Source organism: Somniosus microcephalus, chromosome 6 (genome assembly GCF_052327205.1).
Source record: "Somniosus microcephalus isolate GS21.2 chromosome 6, FLI_Smic_1.0, whole genome shotgun sequence".
NCBI classification, from domain to species: Eukaryota; Metazoa; Chordata; class Chondrichthyes; order Squaliformes; family Somniosidae; genus Somniosus; species Somniosus microcephalus.
In genome coordinates, this window is record NC_140992.1 from 173,716,507 (window position 1) to 173,727,775 (window position 11,269).

The window sequence follows — 11,269 nt, forward strand, 5'->3', positions numbered from 1 at the left end:
TGTGTCACTGTGTACCTGTGTGTGTCAGTGTGTACCTGTGTGCGCCAGTGTGTATCTGTGTTTGTCAGTGTGTACCTGTGTGTGTCAGTGTGTATCTGTGTGTGTCAGTGTGTATCTGTGTGTGTGTTTGTGTGTACCTGTCTGTGTCAGTGTGTACCTGTGTGTGTCAGTGTCTATCTGTGTGTGTCAGTGTGTACCTGTGTGTGTCAGTGTGTATCTGTGTGTCAGTGTGTATCTGTGTGTGTCAGTGTGTACCTGTGTGTGTCAGTGTGTATCTGTGTGTGTCAGTATGTATCTGTGTGTGTGTGTGTGTGTATCTGTGTGTGTCTGTGTGTATCGGTGTGTGTCAGTGTGTATCTGTGTGTGTCAGTGTGTACCTCTGTGTGTCAGTGTGTATCTGTGTGTGTCAGTGTGTACCTGTTTGTGTCGGTGTGTATCTGGGTATGTCAGTGTGCATCTGTGTGTGTCCGTGTGCATCTGTGGGTGTCAGTGTGTAGCTGTGTGTGTCAGTGTGTATCTGTGTGTGTCAGTGTGTACCTGTGTGTGTCAGTGTGTATCTGTGTATGTCAGTGTGTATCTGTGTGTTTCAGTGTGTATCTGTGTGTGTCAGTGTGTACCTGTTTGCGTCAGTGTGTATCTGTGTGTGTCAGTGTGTACCTGTGTGTGTCAGTGTGTACCTGTGTTTGTCAGTGTGTATCTGTGTGTGTCAGTGTGTGCCTGTGTGTGTCAGTGTGTACCTATGTTTGTCAGTGTGTATTGTGTGAGTCAGTGTGTACCTGTGTCTGTCAGTGTGTAATTGTCTGTGTCAGTGTGTATCTGTGTGTGTTTGTCAGTGTGAATGTGTGTGATTCAGTGTGTATCTGTGTGTGTGTGTCAGTGTGTATCTGTCTGTGTGTGTCAGTGTGTATCTGTGTGTGTCAGTGTGTACCTGTGTGTGTCAGTGTGTATCTGTGTGTGTCATTGTGTACCTGTGTGTGTCAGTGTGTACCTGTGTGCGCCAGTGTGTATCTGTGTTTGTCAGTGTGTACCTGTGTGTGTCAGTGTGTATCTGTGTGTGTCAGTGTGTATCTGTGTGTGTGTCAGTGTGTACCTGTTTGTGTCAGTGTGTATCTGTGTGTGTCAGTGTGTATCTGTGTGTGTCAGTGTGTACCTCTGTGTGTCAGTGTGTATCTGTTGGTGTCAGTGTGTACTTGTGTGTGTCGGTGTGTATCTGTGTATGTCAGTGTGTATCTGTGTGTGTCCGTGTGTATCTGTGAGTGTCACTGTGTAGCTGTGTGTGTCAGTGGGTATCTGTGTGTGTCAGTGTGTACCTGTGTGTGTCAGTGTGTATCTGTGTATGTCAGTGTGTACCTGTGTGTGTTAGTGTGTATCTGTGTGTGTCAGCGTGTACCTGTTTGTGTCAGTGTGTATCTGTCTGTATCAGTGTGCACCTGTGTGTGTCATTGTCGACCAGTGTGTGTCAGCGTGAACCTGTGTGTGTCAGTGTGTGTCTGTGTATGTCAGTGTGTATCTGTGTGTGTCAGTGTGTATATGTGTGTGTCAGTGTGTATCTGTGTGAGTGTCAGTGTGTACCTGTGTGTGTCAGTGTGTATCTGTGTGTGTCACTGTGTACCTGTGTGTGTCAGTGTGTATCTATGTGTGTCAGTTTGTATCTGTGTGTGTCAGTGTGTACCTGTGTGTGTCAGTGTGTATCTGTGTGTGTGTCAGTGTGCATCTGTGTGTGTGGCAGTGTGTATCTGTGTGTGTTAGTGTGTACCTGTGTGTGTCAGTGTGTACCTGTGTGTGTCAGTGTGTATCTGTGTGTGTCACTGTGTACCTGTGTGTGTCAGTGTGTATCTGTGTGTGTCAGTTTGTATCGTGTGTGTCAATGTGTACCTGTGTGTGTCAGTGTGTATCTGTGTGTGACAGTGTGTGTCTGTGTGTGTCAGTGTGTACCTGTGTGTGTCAGTGTGTATCTGTGTGTGTCAGTGTGTACCTGTGTGTGTCAGTGTGTATCTGTGTGTGTCAGAGTTTACCTCTGTGTGTCAGTGTGTATCTGTTTGTGTCAGTGTGTACCTGTGTGTGTCGGTGTGTATCTGTGTGTGTCAGTGTGTACCTGTGTATGTCAGTGTGTGCCTGTGTGTATCAATGTTTACCTATGTGTGTCAGTATGTATCTGTGTGTGTCAGTATGTATCTGTGTGTGTGTGTGTGTGTATCTGTGTGTGTCTGTGTGTATCGGTGTGTGTCAGTGTGTATCTGTGTGTGTCAGTGTGTACCTCTGCGTGTCAGTGTGTATCTGTGTGTGTCAGTGTGTACCTGTTTGTGTCAGTGTGTATCTGGGTATGTCAGTGTGCATCTGTGTGTGTCCGTGTGCATCTGTGGGTGTCAGTGTGTAGCTGTGTGTGTCAGTGTGTATCTGTGTGTGTCAGTGTGTACCTGTGTGTGTCAGTGTGTATCTGTGTATGTCAGTGTGTATCTGTGTGTTTCAGTGTGTATCTGTGTGTGTCAGTGTGTACCTGTTTGCGTCAGTGTGTATCTGTGTGTGTCAGTGTGTACCTGTGTGTGTCAGTGTGTACCTGTGTGTGTCAGTGTGTATCTGTGTGTGTCAGTGTGTGCCTGTGTGTGTCAGTGTGTACCTATGTTTGTCAGTGTGTATTGTGTGAGTCAGTGTGTACCTGTGTCTGTCAGTGTGTAATTGTCTGTGTCAGTGTGTATCTGTGTGTATTTGTCAGTGTGAATGTGTGTGATTCAGTGTGTATCTTTGTGTGTGTGTCAGTGTGTATCTGTCTGTGTGTGTCAGTGTGTATCTGTGTGTGTCAGTGTGTACCTGTGTGTGTCAGTGTGTATCTGTGTGTGTCACTGTGTACCTGTGTGTGTCAGTGTGTACCTGTGTGCGCCAGTGTGTATCTGTGTTTGTCAGTGTGTACCTGTGTGTGTCAGTGTGTATCTGTGTGTGTCAGTGTGTATCTGTGTGTGTGTTTGTGTGTACCTGTCTGTGTCAGTGTGTACCTGTGTGTGTCAGTGTCTATCTGTGTGTGTCAGTGTGTACCTGTGTGTGTCAGTGTGTATCTGTGTGTCAGTGTGTATCTGTGTGTGTCAGTGTGTACCTGTGTGTGTCAGTGTGTATCTGTGTGTGTCAGTATGTATCTGTGTGTGTGTGTGTGTGTATCTGTGTGTGTCTGTGTGTATCGGTGTGTGTCAGTGTGTATCTGTGTGTGTCAGTGTGTACCTCTGTGTGTCAGTGTGTATCTGTGTGTGTCAGTGTGTACCTGTTTGTGTCGGTGTGTATCTGGGTATGTCAGTGTGCTCTGTGTGTGTCCGTGTGCATCTGTGGGTGTCAGTGTGTAGCTGTGTGTGTCAGTGTGTATCTGTGTGTGTCAGTGTGTACCTGTGTGTGTCAGTGTGTATCTGTGTATGTCAGTGTGTATCTGTGTGTTTCAGTGTGTATCTGTGTGTGTCAGTGTGTACCTGTTTGCGTCAGTGTGTATCTGTGTGTGTCAGTGTGTACCTGTGTGTGTCAGTGTGTACCTGTGTTTGTCAGTGTGTATCTGTGTGTGTCAGTGTGTGCCTGTGTGTGTCAGTGTGTACCTATGTTTGTCAGTGTGTATTGTGTGAGTCAGTGTGTACCTGTGTCTGTCAGTGTGTAATTGTCTGTGTCAGTGTGTATCTGTGTGTGTTTGTCAGTGTGAATGTGTGTGATTCAGTGTGTATCTGTGTGTGTGTGTCAGTGTGTATCTGTCTGTGTGTGTCAGTGTGTATCTGTGTGTGTCAGTGTGTACCTGTGTGTGTCAGTGTGTATCTGTGTGTGTCATTGTGTACCTGTGTGTGTCAGTGTGTACCTGTGTGCGCCAGTGTGTATCTGTGTTTGTCAGTGTGTACCTGTGTGTGTCAGTGTGTATCTGTGTGTGTCAGTGTGTATCTGTGTGTGTGTCAGTGTGTACCTGTTTGTGTCAGTGTGTATCTGTGTGTGTCAGTGTGTATCTGTGTGTGTCAGTGTGTACCTCTGTGTGTCAGTGTGTATCTGTTGGTGTCAGTGTGTACTTGTGTGTGTCGGTGTGTATCTGTGTATGTCAGTGTGTATCTGTGTGTGTCCGTGTGTATCTGTGAGTGTCACTGTGTAGCTGTGTGTGTCAGTGGGTATCTGTGTGTGTCAGTGTGTACCTGTGTGTGTCAGTGTGTATCTGTGTATGTCAGTGTGTACCTGTGTGTGTTAGTGTGTATCTGTGTGTGTCAGCGTGTACCTGTTTGTGTCAGTGTGTATCTGTCTGTATCAGTGTGCACCTGTGTGTGTCATTGTCGACCAGTGTGTGTCAGCGTGAACCTGTGTGTGTCAGTGTGTGTCTGTGTATGTCAGTGTGTATCTGTGTGTGTCAGTGTGTATATGTGTGTGTCAGTGTGTATCTGTGTGAGTGTCAGTGTGTACCTGTGTGTGTCAGTGTGTATCTGTGTGTGTCACTGTGTACCTGTGTGTGTCAGTGTGTATCTATGTGTGTCAGTTTGTATCTGTGTGTGTCAGTGTGTACCTGTGTGTGTCAGTGTGTATCTGTGTGTGTGTCAGTGTGCATCTGTGTGTGTGGCAGTGTGTATCTGTGTGTGTTAGTGTGTACCTGTGTGTGTCAGTGTGTACCTGTGTGTGTCAGTGTGTATCTGTGTGTGTCACTGTGTACCTGTGTGTGTCAGTGTGTATCTGTGTGTGTCAGTTTGTATCGTGTGTGTCAATGTGTACCTGTGTGTGTCAGTGTGTATCTGTGTGTGACAGTGTGTGTCTGTGTGTGTCAGTGTGTACCTGTGTGTGTCAGTGTGTATCTGTGTGTGTCAGTGTGTACCTGTGTGTGTCAGTGTGTATCTGTGTGTGTCAGAGTTTACCTCTGTGTGTCAGTGTGTATCTGTTTGTGTCAGTGTGTACCTGTGTGTGTCGGTGTGTATCTGTGTGTGTCAGTGTGTACCTGTGTATGTCAGTGTGTGCCTGTGTGTATCAATGTTTACCTATGTGTGTCAGAGTATACCTGTGTGTGACAATGTGTATCTGTGTGTGTCAGTGTGTACCTGTGTGTGTCAGTGTGTATCTGTGTGTGTCAGTATGTATCTCTGTGTGTGTGTGTGTGTATCTGTGTGTGTCTGTGTGTATCGGTGTGTGTCAGTGTGTATCTGTGTGTGTCAGTGTGTACCTCTGTGTGTCAGTGTGTATCTGTGTGTGTCAGTGTGTACCTGTTTGTGTCGGTGTGTATCTGGGTATGTCAGTGTGCATCTGTGTGTGTCCGTGTGCATCTGTGGGTGTCAGTGTGTAGCTGTGTGTGTCAGTGTGTATCTGTGTGTGTCAGTGTGTACCTGTGTGTGTCAGTGTGTATCTGTGTATGTCAGTGTGTATCTGTGTGTTTCAGTGTGTATCTGTGTGTGTCAGTGTGTACCTGTTTGCGTCAGTGTGTATCTGTGTGTGTCAGTGTGTACCTGTGTGTGTCAGTGTGTACCTGTGTGTGTCAGTGTGTATCTGTGTGTGTCAGTGTGTGCCTGTGTGTGTCAGTGTGTACCTATGTTTGTCAGTGTGTATTGTGTGAGTCAGTGTGTACCTGTGTCTGTCAGTGTGTAATTGTTTGTGTCAGTGTGTATCTGTGTGTGTTTGTCAGTGTGAATGTGTGTGATTCAGTGTGTATCTGTGTGTGTGTGTCAGTGTGTATCTGTCTGTGTGTGTCAGTGTGTATCTGTGTGTGTCAGTGTGTACCTGTGTGTGTCAGTGTGTATCTGTGTGTGTCACTGTGTACCTGTGTGTGTCAGTGTGTACCTGTGTGCGCCAGTGTGTATCTGTGTTTGTCAGTGTGTACCTGTGTGTGTCAGTGTGTATCTGTGTGTGTCAGTGTGTATCTGTGTGTGTGTTTGTGTGTACCTGTCTGTGTCAGTGTGTACCTGTGTGTGTCAGTGTGTATCTGTGTGTGTCAGTATGTATCTGTGTGTGTGTGTGTGTGTGTATCTGTGTGTGTCTGTGTGTATCGGTGTGTGTCAGTGTGTATCTGTGTGTGTCAGTGTGTACCTCTGTGTGTCAGTGTGTATCTGTGTGTGTCAGTGTGTACCTGTTTGTGTCGGTGTGTATCTGGGTATGTCAGTGTGCATCTGTGTGTGTCCGTGTGCATCTGTGGGTGTCAGTGTGTAGCTGTGTGTGTCAGTGTGTATCTGTGTGTGTCAGTGTGTACCTGTGTGTGTCAGTGTGTATCTGTGTATGTCAGTGTGTATCTGTGTGTTTCAGTGTGTATCTGTGTGTGTCAGTGTGTACCTGTTTGCGTCAGTGTGTATCTGTGTGTGTCAGTGTGTACCTGTGTGTGTCAGTGTGTACCTGTGTGTGTCAGTGTGTATCTGTGTGTGTCAGTGTGTGCCTGTGTGTGTCAGTGTGTACCTATGTTTGTCAGTGTGTATTGTGTGAGTCAGTGTGTACCTGTGTCTGTCAGTGTGTAATTGTCTGTGTCAGTGTGTATCTGTGTGTGTTTGTCAGTGTGAATGTGTGTGATTCAGTGTGTATCTGTGTGTGTGTGTCAGTGTGTATCTGTCTGTGTGTGTCAGTGTGTATCTGTGTGTGTCAGTGTGTACCTGTGTGTGTCAGTGTGTATCTGTGTGTGTCACTGTGTACCTGTGTGTGTCAGTGTGTACCTGTGTGCGCCAGTGTGTATCTGTGTTTGTCAGTGTGTACCTGTGTGTGTCAGTGTGTATCTGTGTGTGTCAGTGTGTATCTGTGTGTGTGTTTGTGTGTACCTGTCTGTGTCAGTGTGTACCTGTGTGTGTCAGTGTCTATCTGTGTGTGTCAGTGTGTACCTGTGTGTGTCAGTGTGTATCTGTGTGTCAGTGTGTATCTGTGTGTGTCAGTGTGTACCTGTGTGTGTCAGTGTGTATCTGTGTGTGTCAGTATGTATCTGTGTGTGTGTGTGTGTGTATCTGTGTGTGTCTGTGTGTATCGGTGTGTGTCAGTGTGTATCTGTGTGTGTCAGTGTGTACCTCTGTGTGTCAGTGTGTATCTGTGTGTGTCAGTGTGTACCTGTTTGTGTCGGTGTGTATCTGGGTATGTCAGTGTGCATCTGTGTGTGTCCGTGTGCATCTGTGGGTGTCAGTGTGTAGCTGTGTGTGTCAGTGTGTATCTGTGTGTGTCAGTGTGTACCTGTGTGTGTCAGTGTGTATCTGTGTATGTCAGTGTGTATCTGTGTGTTTCAGTGTGTATCTGTGTGTGTCAGTGTGTACCTGTTTGCGTCAGTGTGTATCTGTGTGTGTCAGTGTGTACCTGTGTGTGTCAGTGTGTACCTGTGTTTGTCAGTGTGTATCTGTGTGTGTCAGTGTGTGCCTGTGTGTGTCAGTGTGTACCTATGTTTGTCAGTGTGTATTGTGTGAGTCAGTGTGTACCTGTGTCTGTCAGTGTGTAATTGTCTGTGTCAGTGTGTATCTGTGTGTGTTTGTCAGTGTGAATGTGTGTGATTCAGTGTGTATCTGTGTGTGTGTGTCAGTGTGTATCTGTCTGTGTGTGTCAGTGTGTATCTGTGTGTGTCAGTGTGTACCTGTGTGTGTCAGTGTGTATCTGTGTGTGTCATTGTGTACCTGTGTGTGTCAGTGTGTACCTGTGTGCGCCAGTGTGTATCTGTGTTTGTCAGTGTGTACCTGTGTGTGTCAGTGTGTATCTGTGTGTGTCAGTGTGTATCTGTGTGTGTGTCAGTGTGTACCTGTTTGTGTCAGTGTGTATCTGTGTGTGTCAGTGTGTATCTGTGTGTGTCAGTGTGTACCTCTGTGTGTCAGTGTGTATCTGTTGGTGTCAGTGTGTACTTGTGTGTGTCGGTGTGTATCTGTGTATGTCAGTGTGTATCTGTGTGTGTCCGTGTGTATCTGTGAGTGTCACTGTGTAGCTGTGTGTGTCAGTGGGTATCTGTGTGTGTCAGTGTGTACCTGTGTGTGTCAGTGTGTATCTGTGTATGTCAGTGTGTACCTGTGTGTGTTAGTGTGTATCTGTGTGTGTCAGCGTGTACCTGTTTGTGTCAGTGTGTATCTGTCTGTATCAGTGTGCACCTGTGTGTGTCATTGTCGACCAGTGTGTGTCAGCGTGAACCTGTGTGTGTCAGTGTGTGTCTGTGTATGTCAGTGTGTATCTGTGTGTGTCAGTGTGTATATGTGTGTGTCAGTGTGTATCTGTGTGAGTGTCAGTGTGTACCTGTGTGTGTCAGTGTGTATCTGTGTGTGTCACTGTGTACCTGTGTGTGTCAGTGTGTATCTATGTGTGTCAGTTTGTATCTGTGTGTGTCAGTGTGTACCTGTGTGTGTCAGTGTGTATCTGTGTGTGTGTCAGTGTGCATCTGTGTGTGTGGCAGTGTGTATCTGTGTGTGTTAGTGTGTACCTGTGTGTGTCAGTGTGTACCTGTGTGTGTCAGTGTGTATCTGTGTGTGTCACTGTGTACCTGTGTGTGTCAGTGTGTATCTGTGTGTGTCAGTTTGTATCGTGTGTGTCAATGTGTACCTGTGTGTGTCAGTGTGTATCTGTGTGTGACAGTGTGTGTCTGTGTGTGTCAGTGTGTACCTGTGTGTGTCAGTGTGTATCTGTGTGTGTCAGTGTGTACCTGTGTGTGTCAGTGTGTATCTGTGTGTGTCAGAGTTTACCTCTGTGTGTCAGTGTGTATCTGTTTGTGTCAGTGTGTACCTGTGTGTGTCGGTGTGTATCTGTGTGTGTCAGTGTGTACCTGTGTATGTCAGTGTGTGCCTGTGTGTATCAATGTTTACCTATGTGTGTCAGTATGTATCTGTGTGTGTCAGTATGTATCTGTGTGTGTGTGTGTGTGTATCTGTGTGTGTCTGTGTGTATCGGTGTGTGTCAGTGTGTATCTGTGTGTGTCAGTGTGTACCTCTGCGTGTCAGTGTGTATCTGTGTGTGTCAGTGTGTACCTGTTTGTGTCAGTGTGTATCTGGGTATGTCAGTGTGCATCTGTGTGTGTCCGTGTGCATCTGTGGGTGTCAGTGTGTAGCTGTGTGTGTCAGTGTGTATCTGTGTGTGTCAGTGTGTACCTGTGTGTGTCAGTGTGTATCTGTGTATGTCAGTGTGTATCTGTGTGTTTCAGTGTGTATCTGTGTGTGTCAGTGTGTACCTGTTTGCGTCAGTGTGTATCTGTGTGTGTCAGTGTGTACCTGTGTGTGTCAGTGTGTACCTGTGTGTGTCAGTGTGTATCTGTGTGTGTCAGTGTGTGCCTGTGTGTGCCAGTGTGTACCTATGTTTGTCAGTGTGTATTGTGTGAGTCAGTGTGTACCTGTGTCTGTCAGTGTGTAATTGTCTGTGTCAGTGTGTATCTGTGTGTGTTTGTCAGTGTGAATGTGTGTGATTCAGTGTGTATCTTTGTGTGTGTGTCAGTGTGTATCTGTCTGTGTGTGTCAGTGTGTATCTGTGTGTGTCAGTGTGTACCTGTGTGTGTCAGTGTGTATCTGTGTGTGTCACTGTGTACCTGTGTGTGTCAGTGTGTACCTGTGTGCGCCAGTGTGTATCTGTGTTTGTCAGTGTGTACCTGTGTGTGTCAGTGTGTATCTGTGTGTGTCAGTGTGTATCTGTGTGTGTGTTTGTGTGTACCTGTCTGTGTCAGTGTGTACCTGTGTGTGTCAGTGTCTATCTGTGTGTGTCAGTGTGTACCTGTGTGTGTCAGTGTGTATCTGTGTGTCAGTGTGTATCTGTGTGTGTCAGTGTGTACCTGTGTGTGTCAGTGTGTATCTGTGTGTGTCAGTATGTATCTGTGTGTGTGTGTGTGTGTATCTGTGTGTGTCTGTGTGTATCGGTGTGTGTCAGTGTGTATCTGTGTGTGTCAGTGTGTACCTCTGTGTGTCAGTGTGTATCTGTGTGTGTCAGTGTGTACCTGTTTGTGTCGGTGTGTATCTGGGTATGTCAGTGTGCATCTGTGTGTGTCCGTGTGCATCTGTGGGTGTCAGTGTGTAGCTGTGTGTGTCAGTGTGTATCTGTGTGTGTCAGTGTGTACCTGTGTGTGTCAGTGTGTATCTGTGTATGTCAGTGTGTATCTGTGTGTTTCAGTGTGTATCTGTGTGTGTCAGTGTGTACCTGTTTGCGTCAGTGTGTATCTGTGTGTGTCAGTGTGTACCTGTGTGTGTCAGTGTGTACCTGTGTTTGTCAGTGTGTATCTGTGTGTGTCAGTGTGTGCCTGTGTGTGTCAGTGTGTACCTATGTTTGTCAGTGTGTATTGTGTGAGTCAGTGTGTACCTGTGTCTGTCAGTGTGTAATTGTCTGTGTCAGTGTGTATCTGTGTGTGTTTGTCAGTGTGAATGTGTGTGATTCAGTGTGTATCTGTGTGTGTGTGTCAGTGTGTATCTGTCTGTGTGTGTCAGTGTGTATCTGTGTGTGTCAGTGTGTACCTGTGTGTGTCAGTGTGTATCTGTGTGTGTCATTGTGTACCTGTGTGTGTCAGTGTGTACCTGTGTGCGCCAGTGTGTATCTGTGTTTGTCAGTGTGTACCTGTGTGTGTCAGTGTGTATCTGTGTGTGTCAGTGTGTATCTGTGTGTGTGTCAGTGTGTACCTGTTTGTGTCAGTGTGTATCTGTGTGTGTCAGTGTGTATCTGTGTGTGTCAGTGTGTACCTCTGTGTGTCAGTGTGTATCTGTTGGTGTCAGTGTGTACTTGTGTGTGTCGGTGTGTATCTGTGTATGTCAGTGTGTATCTGTGTGTGTCCGTGTGTATCTGTGAGTGTCACTGTGTAGCTGTGTGTGTCAGTGGGTATCTGTGTGTGTCAGTGTGTACCTGTGTGTGTCAGTGTGTATCTGTGTATGTCAGTGTGTACCTGTGTGTGTTAGTGTGTATCTGTGTGTGTCAGCGTGTACCTGTTTGTGTCAGTGTGTATCTGTCTGTATCAGTGTGCACCTGTGTGTGTCATTGTCGACCAGTGTGTGTCAGCGTGAACCTGTGTGTGTCAGTGTGTGTCTGTGTATGTCAGTGTGTATCTGTGTGTGTCAGTGTGTATATGTGTGTGTCAGTGTGTATCTGTGTGAGTGTCAGTGTGTACCTGTGTGTGTCAGTGTGTATCTGTGTGTGTCACTGTGTACCTGTGTGTGTCAGTGTGTATCTATGTGTGTCAGTTTGTATCTGTGTGTGTCAGTGTGTACCTGTGTGTGTCAGTGTGTATCTGTGTGTGTGTCAGTGTGCATCTGTGTGTGTGGCAGTGTGTATCTGTGTGTGTTAGTGTGTACCTGTGTGTGTCAGTGTGTACCTGTGTGTGTCAGTGTGTATCTGTGTGTGTCACTGTGTACCTGTGTGTGTCAGTGTGTATCTGTGTGTGTCAGTTTGT